The 18658-nt window shown below is 44.8% G+C and overlaps 1 pseudogene; it reads left to right on the plus strand.

Annotated features, from left to right (window-relative positions):
* The first annotated feature begins 588 nt into the window (after window positions 1-588).
* Window positions 589-1951, plus strand: LOC131761541 (surfeit locus protein 6 pseudogene; annotated as a pseudogene).
* Window positions 1952-18658: the final 16707 nt, after the last annotated feature.

Raw genomic sequence — 18658 nt, forward strand, 5'->3', positions numbered from 1 at the left:
ATCCAGACAAGCTCACATGAACCTTGGTGTCTAGAGGTTTTATTGGGGCTCAGTCACATAGATATGGCTGACTGCCCATGTAGACAACCTTAGTCTCCAGAGGTCAAGTTCACGCCTCATGACCCAAGGACCCCTACTATAAATCACACTGCTAGCATAGACTATCTGGCATGGCCAAAGGCCCCCAGGTTAAACAAATCAGGCAGGACATTCCAAGGTCTTAGAGGTTACCTCCCAGAAGCCAAGGGCAAAGGCCAGGCCTCTCTGGGGGAAAGGTTAATCCTTTACTGCATACCATACCAAAGCCTATGCAGACTTTCCCGGTCCACTTGGCAGAATTTCCCTGCAACAGCTCTCCGAACTTACACCTCCCCTAATCTCTTCCGTCCTCAAGAATGGCACCAACAACCGCGCAGGTGATCAAGCCACTACCACCCTAATCCATGGAGTGTTTCTGGTGAGCGCAGCCGGGTAGGTGAGGGTAGCGCGGGCCAGGGACTGCCGGGTGCTGCCGGGATGCTGAACCCCGGCCCTCCTCCCCCGAGTAGGACCCCAAGCGAGCCCCGCCCGATCCCTGAGACTCCAACCATGGCTCCTCTGCTCGCGAAGTATGCTTACCTGCAGAGCCTGGCCAAGAAGATGTGCTCCCAGCCCAGGCCCGAGCCGCAGAAGCGCCAAGTCGGCTGGCAAAACTCGAGTCTTAGAAGCTGCTGGGCTCCTGAAAAAGGAGAGGAAGAAAGCACTGAAGAAATCCCAGGAGCGGGAGGAGAAAGCTGCTGAGGCCAAGGCCATGGCCCGTGCCCCTGCGGAGAAGCCTCAGGTCAGGAAGCCGGTGGCAGCCGAGGAGGAGGAGGCTTGCAGCTCCACCGGGGCCCCTGCGGACGGCCTGGACAAAGAGCCTCTTTACTTGCTTGCCTTGGACGCTCTGCGTCAGCGCCTGCCTGAAAAGATACCGGAGGCGCGGGGCCAGGGCAGAGCCAAGACGCTGTCTCCCGCCGTTTTGGAGAAAAGACGTCGGAGGAAGTGGAGGAAGCAGGAGCGCGACCGGAAGGAGAAACAGCAGCAGAGTGAGCGGAGGGCAAAGCGGCGGCGCCCCAGGCCCCCGAGGGCGCGGAGGACGCTGAGCTGCCCCTGTGGAGCCCCGCGAGGAGACGCAGGGCCGGCTGGGGCTGGTCTTCAACAAGGTGGAGGTGACCGGAAAAGCCTTCCCGCAAGGCGCAGCGCAGGAAGGAAAAGAGGCAGAAGGCGAAGGGCAACCTGACGCCGCTAACGGGCAGGACTTAGGCGGCAGCTGAAGCGCCTACGGGCGCGGCGGGCCCGGCTGGAGGAGCTGCGGGCCGCGGACGTGGGCCAGGCCCGGGAACTCGAGGCAGAGATGCAGTGGGCGGACCTGCTGGACAAGGCCGACGGCGTGAAGATCCGCGACGACGAGCAGCTGCTGCAGGAGGCCCCGAAGCACAAGAAGAGGGCGGCGCGGCGCCAGCGCGCGTGGGAGAAGCGCACGGCACGTGTGGCTGAGAAGACGCAACTGCAGGACCCGTGGCGGCAGAAGCCGCGCGAGAACAAGCCTCGCCTGGAGAAGACCCGCAAGAGGGGTCGCATCCTGTCCTAGGACCTGGAGCCGGCCGGCCGGCCTGGCCTGAGGGCCCGACTGCCCCACCCGACCCCGGCAGGCTCAGGCTCCCAGCGGAAATCGGACGCTGCCCCGCCGCCCTCACCGACTTTTCGGGGCTCAGGCCGCACGTGCAGAAGAGCCTTCAGATCCCATGAAGGGGTGATCCAGATCCGGGCTCTCACCTCCTCTGGTGAGGCCAGAACGCTCCCTGAAAATTCCGGGGTGGGGGACGAGGGAGTGGTGAGGAGGGAGTGGGCCTGGGGAGGGGGTGGGTCTTCACTGGCCCGCTCCTCCTCTCCCGAGTTCACAGGAGCAGGAAGGGAATGGCCTGTGTGACTGCTGTGTCAGCCCCAAACTCTCTTGGAAAGGACAAAAACCAACTCCTGCAGCCAGAGCTGAAGGCGGAATTGACAGGCTTGGTAACCGGGAGAAGGCGGGGCCATCCTCAGGCTGCCTGGAATTGAATTATTCTAAATTTCTTTGTAAGATGGATAAAGATGATCATTTAAGATAAACATGCACATTAAAAATCCTAAAGTAACCACTATTAGATAGAAACCGTGTTACTAAACTAGAAGGAAGAAAAATGTAGTGCGGTGGACAGTGTCAGTCTAGGAGGAGGTGGGAGAGATAGTAAAACCTAAAACTAAGCCGGGTGAATGGAGGATACACAGAGGCAGAGTTAAGTCCAAGCCCACAGCCAGCCAGAATGAATGCACGTCGACAAAACTCAGATGAATTTTATGGTATGTGGATTATATTTCCAAAAAACTTAATAAAATTCTTTTGACTAAACTCCAGTTAAGAAACAGATGGAGGGCTTCCCTGATGGCGCAGTGGTTGAGAGTCCGCCTGCCGATGCAGGGGACACGGGTTCGTGCCCCGGTCCGGGAAGATCCCACATGCCGCGGAGCGGCTGGGCCCGTGAGCCGTGGCCGCTGAGCCTGCGCGTCCGGAGCCTGCGCTCCGCAGCGGGAGAGGCCACAGCGGTGAGAGGCCCACGTACTGCCAAAAAAAAAAAAAAAGAAAGAAAGAAACAGATGGTAACCAAAAGGAAGCTGGTGTTGGCTGTATTATAAGATGAAGTCGACTTTAAGATAAAAGGCACTGCTCAGGAGGACTATCACCACGTAATGAAAACGGGTTCAAATCACCTGGAAGGTAGAACAGTCGTGCACCAGGAACATAGCTTCAAATCTATCTAGCAGAAACTGACACAACTACAAGGAGAAATCAATTCACAAACCAAAGTGGGAGATTTTTAACATCTCTGTTAGGAATTGATAAACCAAGCAGACAAAATCAGATGGATATGGAAGGTTTGGATGAGAGTATAATCTTGATCTGCTGGACACACAGAACAGTGTATCTGAAAACAGTATGTACTTCAAGCACACATGGAACAGTGGTGAAAACCAACCATCTCCTAGTCCATAAAGCAAGTCATATTTCAAAGCGTCAGTTTCATACAAAGTATATGATCTGGCCACAGAACAATTAAAAAGCTTAAGAGGTAATTGCTTAGAAACACACTTCTAAATTACCTGTGAGTCAAAGAATCATCCCTAAGGCACGTTAGCAAATATTTAGTACTGAAGGATAATGAAAATGCTATGCGTCACAACCCTTTCACAATGATATCCAATGCACTTAGCAACAGCTATTATTTTTCTGGTTTGTTTGTTTGTTCCCTGCCTCCCACCCATAAAAATATAATCTCCATGCAAGCAGGCACCAGTCTGCCTTTTTTATACCTGTATTACCTGCTCTTAGAAGAGAGTCTAACACATAGTAGGTACTCAATAAATATTTGCCTGACAAATGAACGTTTGCCCTTTTCTTGAAAGTCAACTGGTAACCACTGGTTTATTTGACAAGTATATGAGCACCTTCTCTACAAAAGGCCAGACACAGGTGAGTCAAGGCAAAGCCCGCCCTCGAGAGCATAAAAGAGCCTACCAGTAGTAGAAGTAGAATAAATAGCGTTCATTTTTATACCTTCCACAGCATCGAGACAGTCTTGGAGCTCATCAAAGAGTAAAAGGACAAAAAAAAAAAAAAACCAGTGAAAGGACAAAAGAGGACTCTGCTAAAATGGTATTAGAAATTCAGAGGGAGAAAAGAGTTCTTAAAAATGAAAGGATCCCACCTGAAGCTTAACACAATATTGTAAATCAACTATACTTCAATAAAAAAAAATTTTTTTTAATGAAGGGATCAGGAAAGATTTCACATAGGATTTGTGATGATGGGAAACGAGGCTTGTCATTCTAAGTAATGGGAGCAGTACAAATAAGGCACAGAGGTAGGAAGGGGTACCTTCTGGGCAAGATTAAGTAGTTCCATTTGGAAGAAGTATAGGGTGTATAAAGAGGAATTCTAGGAGATAAAACTGGGCAGGTTGGTTGGGATCAGAATTGATATAAGTCCCTATAATTACAACTCTAGACGACGTGGAGCCTCTGAAAGTTTTTGAAAAAGGACTTACCATGACTGAAACCGTGCCTTCAAAGGGTTGAACTCAGGCAGGATCAGCTTCATGAATATGCAGACTCTGCCTTCACTGAGGACCTGAGCACAGAAGGGCCCTGTGCTTGGTGTAATGTCCTGCTGCGATGGTGTTGAAAGTCTAAGTAATTTTGAATAAGGGGCCCTGCATTTCTCATCTTGCACTGGGACCTTCAAACTATGTGGTTAGTTCTGAGGTCAGGAGAGAGTGATTATGAACGATTAAAATAAGGGGGAGTCAGGAGGCAAGCAGACCAGATAAGAAATCATAATAATAGTTCAAGGAAAAGCTAATGAGGACATGAGGTGGGGAAGCCTTCCTAATCTTAGTAGATACTCTTAAGTATTTAGAGGTAATAAAGAAACTCGGGTCATAGTTTGGGTCATAGACCCAAAGATATTCTTTGAAACTCTCAGCTCCAAACTACACAGAATGATTCTTAATATGTAAGTCAGGAGGAAGTTGAAAGTTTATAGGAAGCCATTGGAAGTTTTTGAGCAGGGATTTTATATAAGATTTATTTAACAAATATTTATTGAACACCTGCTATGTGCCAGGCATAGTGGTAGAATTAGAAACCTACTGGGTGCCAGAGATTAGTGTTACCAAACGAAAGCTCACTGCCCAAGGCACACAGAAGCCAACACTCTGGCATTGGCTTTTGAGAAAAGAAAGAGCTTTATTGCGAGGTCGACCTGCAGAGCTCAAATCTGTCTCCCAGATCCAAGGTTCAGGGCGAAATTTAAGGAATTAGGAGGATTTCAAACCTGGAAGCTGATTGGCTAATGTTGAATCAGTCCATATATGGTAATCAAGCTACTCTTGCTGCTGGAAGCTGGATTTTCCTCACTGAAGGAGTTCTTGCTTTGTAAAGAGCTCTGGTGGCAACATTTCTATTCTTGAATTCCATAGTCTATTGAATTCCATAGACTGAAGATCCTTGGTTCCGGGGTCATCCTGGAGACACAGGTTTCCGTGTTGCACATGTGCAGTGATGTCTCTGCAAAATAACTTCAGGTTTCATTAATCAACAGCCTGTTTTTATTTTTTATTTTTTGGTTTTTTTGGGTTTTTTTGGGGGGGTTGCCAACCTTTTATTTTTCTTTTTTAACATCTTTATTGGAGTATAATTGCTTTACAATGGTGTGTTAGTTTCTGCTTTATAACAAAGTGGGTTAGTTTCTGCTTTATAACAAAGTAAATCAGTTATACATATACGTATGTTCCCATCCCGTCCCTCTTGCATCTCCTTCCCTCCCACCCTCCCTATCCCACCCCTCTAGGTGGTCACAAACCACCGAGCTGATCTCCCTGTGTTATGCTGCTGCTTCCCACTGGCTATCCACCCTACATTTGGTAGTGTATATATGTCCATGCCACTCTCTCACTTTGTCACAGTTTACCCTGCCCCCTCCCCATATCCTCAAGTCCATTCTCTAGTAGGTCTGTGTCTTTATTCCCATCTTACCCCTAGGTTCTTCATGACATTTTTTTTTCTTAGATTCCATATATATGTGTTAGCATATGGTATTTGTTTTTCTCTTTCAGACTTACTTCACTCTGTATAACAGACTCTAGGTCCATCCACCTCACTACAAATAACTCAATTTTGTTTCTTTTTATGGCTGAGTAATATTCCATTGTATATATGTGCCACATCTTCTTTATCCATTCATCTGTTGATGGACACTTAGGTTGCTTCCGTGTCCTGGCTGTTGTAAATACAGCTGCAATGAACATTTTGGTACATGACTCTTTTTTTTTTTTTTTTTTTTAACATCTTTATTTGAGTATAACTGTTTTACAATAGTGTGTTAGTTTCTCCTTTACAACAAAGTGAATCAGTTATACATATACATATGTTCCCATATCTCTTCCCTCTTTTGTCACCCTCCCTCCCACCCTCCCTATTCCACCCCTCTAGGTGGTCACAAAGCACAGAGGTGAACTCCCTGTGCTATGCTGCAGCTTCCCACTAGCTATCTAATTTACATTTGGTAGTGTGTATATGTCCCTGCCACTCTCTCACATCGTCACAGCTTACCCTTCCCCCTCCCCATATTCTCAAGTCCATGCTCTAGTAGGTCTGTGTTTTATTCCTATCCTACCACTAATCTCTTCATGACTTTTTTTTTTTTTTTTTTAGATTCCATATATATGTGTTAGCATACGGTATTTGTTTTTATCCTTCTGACTTACTTCACTCTGTATGACAGACTCTAGGTCCATCCACCTCACTACAAATAACTCAATTTCGTTTCTTTTTATGGCTGAGTAATATTCCATTGTATATATGTGCCACATCTTCTTTATCCATTCATCTGTTGATGGACACTTAGGTTGCTTCCGTGTCCTGGCTATTGTAAATACAGCTGCAATGAACATTTTGGTACATGACTCTTTTTGAATTATGGTTTTCTCAGGGTATATGCCCAGTAGTGGCATTGCTGGGTCGTATGGTAATTCTATTTTTAGTCTTTTAAGGAACCTCCATACTGTTCTCCATAGTGAACAGGCTGTTTTTAAAAAGCAAAATCACTTTAAGCTGGTCCATGTTTTACATTCTATTTCATAACAGTCCCTGCCATAAACACTGCCAGAGTAGGAAGAATTTTGTATACAGATATTTTTCAGTTATGGTCTCCACATAATTTGATCACTGTATAAAGTGTTACACTGAAAGAAAATGTAATGGTTTGTGGGAGGAAATGGGAAAGCATCTTTCTGCTCTTAAGAAGGCTTTGAGGACATTTCAGGAAGAACCTGGGGTGGTAGGTGAAGAACTGGCTCCAAAATGAACTTAAACCTCATGTCAAGCAATGCACCATTTCAAAATGCAGTTCTAGCTTCTGGGATTTTCGAATCAGATCAGCAAATCTCCATTACAAAGAACAACTGCAAATTTTCTTTTCTAAGACTGAATTCCTCACCAATACATTCTAACTGGCTTTTTATTTGGTTTATTCTGCTTACCCCAAGTCAGTGTTCAAGGCTGTTGGTTTATACAACCTGGAAAACAAATCTAATGGAGACCATTAGGTTGTCATCAAGGGAGAGCTGGATAAGAAGCTCTTGAACTTGTTTCACCCTCTCAAAGGGCAGGACTTATTTTTCTTACCATGAAAACAGTAGATTGGGGAGAAAGCAGAGAGCGATGTAAACACAGACATGGCTGCTGTCTGAGATTTTTCCTCTCCTCAGAAAGCAAAGTGAACACACATGGCTCTTGGTACTGTTCACCTGCTTTGTTCCTCCTGTCCTCTTCCCTTATGGGAAGAAAGTCTTTTAACATAATCATACATCACAATTAAGGCTTTCAGGATAATGGGTATTAGCAGGAGAGAGGTGAATCTGTCTGGTAGGTGCCTCGTTCTGAGGAATACAAAGATCCACTGTTATTTTCCCAAGATGCAGTGACCTCAGACCAAAGGGGCACAGAGTATCCTGGGCTTGGCCAAACATGGTAGCAGCTGGTTGGAACCAGAACCTTGGGAGGTGGAGTGGGAGGTCGGGGAGAAGGCAGAGGAGCAGAGAAGGAAGAAGTGGGGGAAACTTGGAAGGGCTCTCTGGGCTCCAACCCAACGTGTAATGTATGTATGTTACACCTTTGGTTAATCCCCTGGGATGACAGGAATTGGTCCTGAGGGAGACCCAGGCCTCCCTGGCACAGAGCTGGTCCTACACGCCCCTATAACTGGGGCTCTGCAGAGCATCATGACCCCCAGTTATACGAATTTCATAACAGGAAGTCTTTCCAGCCTCTAGGTCTTTACATATGCTATTCCTCTGCCCCCAATTCTCTTGCTCTGTATTGACAGCCATTGAATCATCCTTAAGACCCAACTGGCACTTTTTCTCCTCTTGGGAGCTTTCCCTGACCTCTAGAGACAGTGAGGCTCCCCTGTTCTAAGCTGCCAGGACATCTCATTGCACTTCCTGGGCATCTCTAACATGTTGTACAGTCACCGTTGCCTGTATAATCGTCTCCTTCACTAGATTGTGAATTGCTCGAAGGCAGACTGGGTCTCGTTAATCTTACATCCATACTAGCTAGGTAGCTAACACAGTGCATAACAGGTGTTTAATTAGTGTTTAGTGAATGAAAAAAAAAAAACAAAACAAGAATAAAGGATCAGTTTTTGTGAGGCAAATGTGCTACCCACTTGGCCAGATGTGTCCAGTGAAGGGAGTCTTTGAGGGACCTAAAAGTCATACATTCCACAGTGTCCTGTGAAATTCAAGATAAAGGAAGCCACCCTTCTGAACATAAGAGCATACCTGGTCGATTCTCCCCTCTAGGGAGCCCCAAGGAAGGAAGATCATTATGAACTGCCATGAAAAATGGGAATCATGTCAACTGGGTTCATTTGACTGCCCAGGAAATCTTATCATCCAGTTGCAATCTATAGTATTAGAGTTTTGTGTGCCCTTTTCTGATGATCAATTTTCTACCTGTCAACTTAGAAAGGGCCAGCAAAAGGCAGAGATAATCCTTCTCGGTCTGACTGAAAGTATTCCCACAGGTGTCTAAAGACAAAATAACCTACACATCTAGACTCGTAGTTACATGAAGTTAACTACTGGGAAGTTGTGCCCGGTGCTGCCTTGGCATGGCCTTTTCTCCAGTGCCTTATACATTAATTTTAAAAGGTTCTTGACATTTCGGTAGAACTGATATAATCATTTTCAGAGAAAGGTGCCTGTCCTCAGAATGGGTGTATTTTATTTTTGATCTAAGTGATATGAGTTAGAATTATTATTCTACCCAAAAAAGACATGGCAATAAGCTAAACAATCTTTATTTATAAAACTTTGTTCACATTTCAAAATATTTTCATATATAGTATCTCCTTGACGTTCACCAATAATCCTATGGAAGTAGCCTGACCAGGGGGTTATTACTTAAACATTAAGAAAAGGGAATTGGACTCAGAGGGCATAAGGGACTCATCCAAAAGTACCAGGCAGTAAGTGGCAGATTTAGTCTCTAGATTCCAAACCCCTAATAAAAGTTTACCTGCTTTATGGGCTTCCCTGGTAGCGCAGTGGTTAAGAATCCGCCTGCCAATGCAGGGGACACGAGTTCAAGCCCTGGTCCGGGAAGATCCCACATGCCGTGGAGCAACTAAGCCCGTGCGCCACAACTACTGAGCCTGCGCTCTAGAGCTCACGAGCCACAACTACGGAAGCCCACATGCCTAGAGCCTGTGCTCTGCAACAAGAGAAGCCACTGCAACGAAGAGTAGCCCCCCTCGCCACAACTAGAGAAAGTCCACGCGCAGCAACGGAGACCCAACGCAGCCAAAAATAAATTAATTAATTAAATAAATTAATTTTTAAAAAAAGTTCCCCTGTTTTTTGCCTAAAAGATAAATGCTGACATTTCCATATAAGATTAACGTGTAGCACAAGGATCTAACTCACTGCACCAAATATTTTGGGTTCTCCACATGGTGGGTTTGATTTTTCCTACTCCTTGAAGTGAGGTGCAGCTGAGTGATTCGCTTTGGTGAGCTGAAGCTATGGTGTCCAGTGCACAAGTGGAGACACTCTTTCCCTCTGCCATTTAGGTGGTGGCTACGCCATCAGTCTCGGTCCCAGAGTAAAGCCAATGAGGAGCAGAGCCCCCAGCTGAAACATAATGGACGCAAGCAGGGAATAAACCTTTGTTTAATTGAGGTGTATTGTTACCACAGCACAACCTGACTTACCCTGCCTGAAACACTCCATGCAAGGGCTTACATGCAGTGACCTTATGGAAATGACCAAAGAACCATAAAAATGGAGGCAGTTGCATCTCTCTGGAAGTTAAGGAAGTGTGCCATCCTAAGCCGTAAGTTTGGAGAAATTTCAACAAGATAAAATAAGTTTAAGGAAGGATAACAAGGGATGACTCAGTACTCCTTTAAATAAATTAGTAACCTAGAAATGTTTACTTTTTCATGCTAAATAGGGACATGGTGAGGAGGCCCCCCTCACCAAAAATAATAATAATACTCCCCACCTTTGGGGTTTGGAGAAGAAAGTACCTTAATAGTTGCTGGTGGGGCATGCTGTGATAAGCCCTAGCTTTGTTCCAGAAGGCACCGTTCTGCTCTCCCTAAGATAACACACAATATGCACCCACGTGAAGAGCAATCTCCCCAGGTGGAGATGGTGGCATGTGGTGACTCAAAAACGCCGTGCCGACTCTGACAGAGCACTGAATGACTGGCACCAGGGACCCGCCTGTTTTCCAACCAGCGTTCATGTGGCCCCTGTACAGAAGATGCTATCTCCTGAAGCAAAACTCTGAAGCATGAAAGCAGAAACATATTTGGCATATCTCTGTTGGCTTTTATTTTATTTATTTATTTATTGGCTGCGTTGGGTCTTCATCACTGTGCATGGGCTTTCTCTAGTTGTGGTGAGTGGGGGCTACTCTTGTTGTGGAGCACAGGTTCTAGGCGCATGGGCTTCAGTAGTTGTGGCACACAGGCTCAGTAGTTGTGGCTTGTGGGTTCTAGAGTGCAGGCTCAGTAGTTGTGGCGCACAGGCTTAGTGGCTCCGTGGCATGGAGGATCTTCCCGGACCAGGGCTTGAACCCGTGTCCCCTACACTGGCAGGCGGATTCTTAACCACTGCGCCACCAGGGAAGTCCCTCTGTTGGCTTTTAAATCACAGAGAATAAAAACAGCACTGATACTATGTGAATTGTGAATTCACATTCTGGGTAAAAATGACATCAGAGTGAAAGGGGACACATTCAGACTGAGAGGGTATGCCCACCGCCCGGCGAGTGGAGGGGGGATAAGTGGTGGGGTGTCTCAGGTCATGGAAAGGGCAAACAAGGATTTGAAACCAGAAAATCAGGAAGCCGTTCTTACCTCCCCCATTTAGCAGCTAAGTTACCTTGGCCAAGATTCTTCTTAAAGCTCGGGTTCTTGATCAATGAAGATAATAATCCCTACAATTGAGCACTTCTGTGAAGGTAAAACAAGGTCATATGTGGGCAGAAGCGCTTTGTAAATTATGAAGTTCTGGTACAAGTGGTAATTGTTTATCTTTGGGCAGGACTGAGCGTTATAAAGTCATTTCTTAAACAGCTAGAAGCTGCCTCCTCTATCTCCCTAAGTCTCCTATTTCAGTTCCTCATAGTTAGTTGACATGTTAAATATTTGAGTGATAGGAAAGAAGGAAGGAGGGAGGGAGGGAGGGAGGGAGGGAGGGCAGGAAAAGATAGAAAAAAGAAGGAATCCTGTTTGCCCATTGGGATCATACAAAATTAGTTTAATTCTTCTCTCAGATAAATATTTACTTAAAAGTTGTGTTTCCTACTTTATTCCAAAAAGGATAAAAGGGATCTTACAAGGAAAACTAAAATATAATAAAAGAGCACAAATTTTAAATAGTGCAGAAGAAAAAAGGCTACAAGGAAAGGGATAGGAATGAGCCTGGAGTGAGACAGTCCTCAGTCTGGCTATGGTGAACCACCTACTGGTTCTACGCTTTGCAGCATCCAACACAAGAAAAGAAACATGATCATATATACAGTTCCCAACATCCATGAGGCAAAAAACAGAGCTGTCATTCAAGAGAAGTACTGATCTTCTTAGTAATGAAGATAAGCATTTTTCCAAGAGGACACCATGGAAGGAAAGCATGACACCCTCAGCCTTGCTCTTCAACCAACAGAATAAGAAACTTCCTAGGGATGGGTCCATGAGGACCCCTATATAGGCTGAAGGCATCAAATCAGGAAGCAATTCAGCAAAGTTAACATTGCCCGCTATCAGAACAGTGCAGCCCACCTTCCTGGGTCTCTGTGATCTAGTTTGACTCAAGGATATAGGATAGACTATCTAGAAGAGGAAAAAATCAGCATGTCCTTCAAGCAACGATCCCTAATATCATTCAAGTCCCCACAAACGTTTAGCTCTGCCAAAGGGTATGTAAAACAAAGAGTGTTTAAATGATTATAAGCACAATCCTACGTGACCAAGAACTCTTGGAGCAACATGGAGGAAAAACATGGAATTGTGAATGCAAATCTCAACTTACTTGTCAGATAAAATCAAAACCACAGGATAGAGTTTCTTGTCATGGGAGTGGGACCATTTGACAGAGGTCCCTCTGAGGCTGATGGAGTCAAGGGCACCCATTCCACCTTTATTTCTGCCATAGAGTTTTAGCCACAGGATAAAGACAAACATTAAAAAGCCTAAAGTTAGAAATATGCAGAGATGAAGGCCCTGAAATGCAAATTATTCACAAGCATATGACATAATAAAACAATTTCCCAGAGAAGCGAATGCATAGGTTCCTTACCTTTCTAAAAGAGAAGTCACAGAGAAGAGCTCCCCTTCCCCCCAGGAGTGTACCAGGGCTGACCAGTGCACCCAGCTTTTTCATGACATAGTTGGCTCACTACATTGATGGTTGGCCCTGCCCTGTGCACGGTTCCCCAACTTATATCAAGGCAAGCTTTGTGAGCCAACAAAAAGCATTTTCGTGATTTTCTGATGGGAAATAAAGCTGAAGCTTGTAAAAGATCAGATGGGCTGTCATTAAATGGGAGAGATAGCTCAAAAGGAAGCATCATTACTAGAGAGAGGAATCAGATCATGACACTGTCAAGGGGTAGGACTGGGAGCACCATCTTTCAGGGGGGACACAGTGGGGGGAAAAGAATGATAATAAAAATAACTGCTAATCATTGACTGAGCACATTTTCTATGGTAGACACTGAGCGAACCCCTCCTCGTGCATGACCTCAAGTAAAGCCAAAATTAACTCCAGGAAGTAGATACTGTACTCTGATTCTCTCCACTTTACAGAGGATGCAGTGGAGGATGACAGAAGTTAAAGCACCCTTTTAGCAGCTGGGTGAGGGGTGCAGGAGGGCAGATGGACTGATGGTGCTCTGACTTTCCTCTGGGGACCACGGCATCCCCCTGCATACAACTACAAAAGTCACCAGCAGAGGACTGGTCAGGGGATCTCCTCAGAGAGTTGACAGCATTCACTTCTCCAAGTAAGGTGCATTTAGATTCTGGAGTGCTTTGAATACCATTTATTCTCTAGGTTATGGTATTCTCAGCAAGGATGATGTCAGGCCCAAGGGGACCAAATCTGGTTCTTGGGATCTGTGGTGGGTTAAATATCATCTCCCAAAATTCATGTCCACCTAGAACCTCAGAATATGTCCTTATTAGAAATAGGGTCTTTGCAGATATTATTAAGGTAAGGCATGAGATGAGATCATTCTGGATGAGGGTGGACTCTAATCCAATGAGAGTGTCCTTATAAGAGATAGAAGAGGACAGACACAGGGAGAGGAAGGCCATGTGAAGACTCAGGCAGAGATTACAGTTATGCAGCCACAAGCCAGGGCATGCTTGGGGCTACCAGAGCTGAAGCAGAAAGGAAGGAGTCTCCTCTAGATCCTCAGGACGAACATGGCCCTATCAACGCTTGGATTTTGGACTTCTAGTCTTCAGATCCATAAAAGAATAAATCTGTGTTAAGTCAGCAAGTTTATGGTACTTTGTTATGGCAGTCCTGGGAAATTAATATAGGTGAAAAAAATCTTACTCTTTTTATGTATAAAATACACACATAGATACAGATATAGATGTAGATATAGATATAGATGATAAGTATACATATACTTTTATATTTACATAAACATAATTAGATTATGTTTATTGTATTAAATTTTCATGGGAGGAGGATATGAGGAAAAAAAATGTCTGAAAAAGCTCCTTATTGGGTTATAATGAATAAAAGGTTGAGAAACACTGCTCTAGACTGTGAAGATTTTGAGGGACGCTCCCCAAGAGTTCTGGGGGAACAGGGAGAATGTTTTAGTCAGAGGCTACTTTTTACTGCTATTAAAATTGTTCTTGTTCTTGGCATTTAAATGAAATAGTCTCGATTGTTTCTTCTTCCATTCTAGCCCAGAAGCAAATATTACAATTTCCAGAAAATTTGTTCTGCTAGCTATTTGCAATAGGATTTGTCCCCCAATGAGGCAGAACAATCACCTGTAATTTTCAGTTGTGTCCCCTGTAACACTTTCTCTTGCTGTCACAGGAGTCGTAAGGCAGTGTTGGTGTTTCTGGACTCTACTTTCTTTCTCTAGAATTTCCAGTTTTACCTCACAACTTCCATGTGGTGAAGACTGAACATGGAAGATTAAAGGTAGTTGGTAATTTCTCCATTAGATTTGCTTTTTTCCTGACGTTTCTAGTATGGCTAAAAGGAAATTGTAAACGGTTGCTCACTATACTGACCTTCAATGAAACCCACGGAATTAGATCATAGTCCTATGAAGACTATTGCATGAACTTCCTGTTCTGTCCTGATATGGGTCTCAGAGAGAAAGAGAGAATCTGGAGATGGTTGGTGTAGCTCCAACTTTGCCTGGAATATGGACAGAAACCAGTTGGCAGTTGATGCAAAATGGAGGTCTCTAGGGACTTTCCCAAAGCTAAGTAACCCTGAGTAGTTAATGCTCGTGACTGAAGTCACCAAATTCTTCAGACTGACTCACAGTGAATGTGATGATGTTGGCCTGGTAGATTTTGAGAGCAGGCATGACCCGCTTACTTCTACTGCAGTAGAAGTCTTAATTATCATGACTCCTCTGGAATGTTTCATTCTAAATAGAACTGCCTCTGGGTGTGGGTCGTTAGAGTTACAGGATGTTAAACATGCCTTTCCCTCTCCTTGCAGCTGAGTACAATAGGACAAGACCACCTATGTAGGATGAGCTTAGAAATGTGAGGCAGGCTCTGCAGTCCTTCACTTCTCATATTGGGACAGGTTTAGGGATTTGTCACAGAGATTGGGAAGTGGGGAGTTTTTTAAGAAAAAGCCTTGGTGTGCTGTGGCATTTCCCCTCCGTTCCCACTGGGAAATGGGAAGGAAGGGGGAAGTTGTTCTCACCTAAAGCCATAGGAGGATGGGTTTCAAGTCTCAGAGTTTGATAGATATACTCTGGTGATTGGAAGACAGAGTCTGGAGCTGACCTATACCTGAAATTGTCAAAATGTGAGAGGCTGGCTGGCTGGAGAGGCCATTGGTGGTACAGTTAAGAGGGCTGCATTGCAATTGGCCCACACTTGAAGAATATGGAGGGGCAAAGATGCATACATGCATCCCAGGTGTTAGATATGGATCCCTTAGGTGATCCCACCAGAAGGGGTGTGGAGGGAGCCACCGAGGGTCAGGGACTGTCCAGGAAAGTGCCATACCAAGTAACCAAGATAGAAGGGCCCCAGGAAGGATAGCTCCAACGAACCCAAGAGAAAGCCGTATAGAGGAGGAATTGGCCTCTGTCCACGGGCCCCGCTCAGAGGGCACCAATGTAGATTACAAGTACATTGTAATCTACCTTGTAAGTCAAGGCAGGCATCTTCTGCCTCTTCCTCTCCCTCTCTAGCCCTAACCCTGGAGAAGCCAAAGCCGCAGAGTCGAGGAAAAGGAGAAGAGTGAGGAATAGTGAAGAATCCAACCACGCCTCCTTCCCCACTGTTAGTCTCCACCTGACAAGGGCCCACACTGTGGGAGAGGAGAGACTTTAAACTGGATGGAAGATTGAAGTTTGCTATTCAACCAGACTGGACTTACTAATTAGACAATGTGTTAACCTGCAAGTGAGTGATTGGAAAAGCTATGGGAACTGCCCAGAATTTCATCCGGGGGAAGGGAAAGATAAGTCAACAGAGAAGTTTAGAGAAAAAGTAAAGTCCTGGGCTTCCCTGGTAGCACAGTGGTTGAGAATCTGCCTGCCAATTCAGGGGACATGGGTTCGAGCCCTGGTTCGGGAAGATCCCACATGTTGCGGAGCGGCTAGGCCCGTGCGCCACAACTACTGAGCCTGTGCTCTAGAGCCCACGAGCCACAACTACTGAGCCTGAGAGCCAAAACTACTGAAGCCCACACACCTAGAGCCCATGTTCCACAACAAGAGAAGCCACCTCTATGAGAAGCCTACATACCACAACAAAGAGTAGCCCCTGCTCGCTGCAGCTAGAGAAAGCCAGCACGCAGCAACGAAGACCCAATGCAGCCATAAATTTATTTATTTATTTTAAAACAGTAAAGTCCTGCTTATTCATATTCAATAAGCTGGTCACTTGATGCCTTTTGGAATAGAACTGCATCTAAAAGGTTTATAGGGTTAAGCTAGCCCATACAATATATCATCAAATACTAAATGAATTAACCTCATTTAGTTATATAGGCAACATTATCCAGCTGCCTCAATGGTTTTAGAACAGTGGAATTTTAGTAAATAAAAATACTATTTATATTTGAATTCATAATTGATGCACATTACAAAGGTAGAGAGACTGTAGATGACTCTGAGAAATCCTAAGCGAGCTCAGTATGCAAATACATTCAACATGCCCACAACTACTGATGCCTTATTTCTTAACCTGGAGAGGCATTGAGGCCTTGGGTGACTTACATCTATGTGCTGTCTCCTGGAGATACCCAATGGTGCGTGGAAGGGGCCACTATTTCTCTTTCAGTCCTGAAATTGTTTTCATAACCATTCTTCTCCTCCTCTGACCTGGGAGGGTCATGCCCACCTTCCGGGACTCTGATCTGTTCTCTACCTGCAACATCCTGGTCTTAGGAGCAGGTGAGTACCAGGACTACGAAGGCAGAGGGCACAATGGATAGCAATACACAAACTTTTTGGCTTTAGGGGAACATATTCGGCTGCATACTCTTTAGGTATTTCAACTGGCCAAAGAGTATTTTATCCTAATTCCATCCTCAAGTAACTCTTTGTAACTCACAGTATTCCAACACATGCCTTGGAGTCCAAGTTCTCTATGCTGAAAATGGACATAATGCTACTTTGGTCATCCAAGACTCTCAGGTTCTTGTCTTGGCCAAACCAAGTAGCTCACCTCCACACCCTTGCTACCAGGTTTTTATGAAAGCAAGTCTCAGATCAAATTCTGCCACATGTACAGATACCAACTAAACAAACTTTAATAGTACGTAAGCACAAAACAGATCATACAACCTCTTTTGGTTTTTAGATGCTCTGATTCCACCTTGCATGGAACATTAACCAGAGGCAGATGTCACAATGTTCCAGAGGCAGGATTCTGTCATCCTAATTGTCCACAGAAAGCAACCAGAATCATTCCACTCTGCATCAACATAGAACTACTTAAGTAAGGACCAAACCTCAGGTGCCATCCCCAAGAGATCAGGCTGTAAGACTTGCAAGGGTGGCAACCACCTCTATGCTAGCCAATTCACATAGCTGGAGACCCTTTAATTTCACTAAGAAGAGCCTACTTCTAACATCTGTTATGCAGATTAACAAGACATAAATTTCATCCATGAAAACTCATTTCTGACATTCATTATGTTAACTAATAAAGTCTCTGGTGGTGACTGAGATATAGACAACTTAAATGCTGTAGCAGCTGCCTTTAGGGCCTGACCTTTCTGATTAAGTGCTAGCTGATCACTCCTGGGGTGTGAATTGTTGATTAGGGCAACTGACAGCCCCTAGAGAGCAGCTCAGAGTAACACACACACACATATTCACACACATTCACACACACACACACCTCTATGCTGAAGTAATTTAAAGCAGATTACAAACATCAAAACAATATACGTGGGCTTCCCCGGTGGTGCAGTGGTTGAGAGTCCGCCTGCTGATGCAGGGGACGCAGGTTCGTGCCCCGGTCCGGGAAGATCCCACGTGCCGCGGAGCGGCTGGGCCCGTGAGCCATGGCCGCTGAGCCTGCGCGTCCGGAGCCTGTGCTCCGCAACGGGAGAGGCCACAACAGTGAGAGGCCCGCGTACCGCCAAAAAACCCAAAAAACAAAAAAAAACAATATGCGAATAGGAAAAAACATCTGCCCCAAAGTAACTCTTTTGGTATTGCTATAATTGCCATTCATGACATTAAGTAGAAAACTGATTTAAATAATACAGAAATAATGAAATGTGTTGATTTTATTCTTACAAAACTCTACCTTTTCATTTTTTAATTTGGGAAATGTTAAAAAGCATGAATTTAGTTAAAATCAACCACAATCCTACACAGAACTTAATGTTAAGTTAAAGGAACTTAATCCTTTTTCTACATATTCACACACATAGACACACACTTTATTTTATAAAATTGGGTGATCCTGAATATTATACCATGAGCATTTTCATTTGTCATTAAGTATATTTTTAAAAACTTGAATTCAGATGGCTACGTATTCTTGTGTCATATAGCTACACCATAATTTGGTAAACTAATCCCCTATAATTTGTGACTATTTTAGGTTGTTTCTGATCTTTTACTAACATAAACAATTTTGTACCTACCACTCAGCAGGACACAGTTTGCACACTTACATTGGGAAATTTCAGCAGAGTTTAATAAAGGTATTATTTACAAAGTCAAGGGGAGGATTTAGGAAAAGCAGCCAATGGATGGTGCACTACCTGGTGCCTTGAAATGTTGGGGGGCTGTTACCTGATGGAGAATGAGCACATGCCAGAAACTAGAGAGAACA

The sequence above is a fragment of the Kogia breviceps genome, chromosome 8 (assembly GCF_026419965.1).
Source record: "Kogia breviceps isolate mKogBre1 chromosome 8, mKogBre1 haplotype 1, whole genome shotgun sequence".
In the NCBI taxonomy this organism is placed as follows: domain Eukaryota; kingdom Metazoa; phylum Chordata; class Mammalia; order Artiodactyla; family Physeteridae; genus Kogia; species Kogia breviceps.